Here is a 1,678-nt window from a genome sequence, read left to right as displayed (position 1 = left end):
TCATCAGATGGTTCTTGTGTGATGCCTGGCCATCATTTGGGACTGAACCAGCTGATATTAACTTGCACTTTCACAGGCTTGCTTTCTAATTACTGAGAGAGTTCAGCTGGTGTCTTGGCTTTCCATGCCTTTTTACACCTCCCTTTCTTCATGTGTTCAATACTTTTTCCCTGTGCCATTCCACATTATTACAAATAACTTCATTTCTGGACATTTATGTTTGATTTCTTTGTATGTATGGATCACTTGGGTTGTTACCGACATCTGGTGAAAATTTCATGTCATTAGCAGCTCCAGTATTATATTTACTGAGAAAAATGGTGACGTGTTCAATACTTATTTTACCCGCTGTATATATAAATACCAATGTTTCAAGAACTAACAGACAGTATCATGAGATGGTGCAAATTGGTATTTTCAAAGTTTGACCAAAGTGGCAACAATACAAGATTTTTATTAGTTCTTCAAGGAAGCCTGGACTTTTAATTACAACATAAATAACATAAATAAAGGTTGATGTGGAGGAGCTGGAAACCAGAGCGAGAGAGAGAGAGAGAGAGAGAGAGAGAGAGAGAGAGAGAGAGAGAGAGAGAGAGAGCCATCATCTATCTGAAGTGCGCTTAACGATCAGCCAAAACATTATCAGGAGCAGAATAAAAAGTGTTTTTGTTTCACAATGTCTATCTGCTTCACTTGGCCTTCAACCTTTGTGCGTTCCTTCAGCAAAACTTTGTGAAATCCTGTGATGACTCAAACTACTCCCCCATGTTTTGCTTATTTCCCCCAGTCTTCTTGTAGATTAGTGTAATTGCATAAAGCTACAGGAAGCCTTTCCTGCTTCACCAGCTGAAGGGTAAATCAGGGGTCTGATGCGTGGAAATCAATGCATGCTTTGATAAGTTGATCCTATTTTAAGATTTGGTGGAATTCCTTCCAAGCTTAAACTGATTTGAGAAAATAAACTTGGTCCAAAGTTTAAAAGTTGCAAAAACCTGAATTCTTCTTGGTGTATTCATTAACTTAAGCTTGGATGTTTACCTTGACCTGCTCCCTCCTCAACCAAACCTAATTCCTCAGTTTTTAGAGATCAAGCAAGGGCATCTTTTCACCGCCCTGCATCTTTTGTCCTATTTGGTATGATAGATTCCAACATCGGATGAAAGAAAGACAATGCATACGTGTTGATGAGTCGAACTTTGTTCTGGCCATTCAGCTGGCTCTACAAAACCTGCTCTACTCTTCCTTGCAAACTCATCATGATTGCCATTTGCCTGTGGAGATTTAGGGTAGACTACTTATTGCTGTCCTAGACATCTTTAATGTTGCTTTCAGGTAGTTAACCCCTTCAGATGTGATCAGACTTGAAAAACCCCATAATATTAGAGAACAAAACAAAACTGGTGGAAACACGTATAAACAGTCTACTAGTTACAAAATATAGGACACTATACAGACTTTATTACTCTCCCAAAATATACCATATGACCCATATTCCAATGGCTATGACATCGTTTTAGATGGCATCCTAAACTTTGCTTAAAGGCAGTGGTGGAGAAAGTACTCAAACACTGTACTTAAGTAAAAGTACAGATAAACAGACAAACATGTACTCTAGTAAAAGTAAAAGTACCACATTAACATTTTACTTGAGTAAAAGTAAGTATTTGCTTTTAAGAAT

Source organism: Austrofundulus limnaeus, unplaced genomic scaffold (genome assembly GCF_001266775.1).
Source record: "Austrofundulus limnaeus strain Quisiro unplaced genomic scaffold, Austrofundulus_limnaeus-1.0 Scaffold227, whole genome shotgun sequence".
Taxonomy (NCBI): Eukaryota; Metazoa; Chordata; class Actinopteri; order Cyprinodontiformes; family Rivulidae; genus Austrofundulus; species Austrofundulus limnaeus.
The sequence above is the reverse complement of the archived record's forward strand: the minus strand, read 5'-3'. Positions refer to the sequence as shown.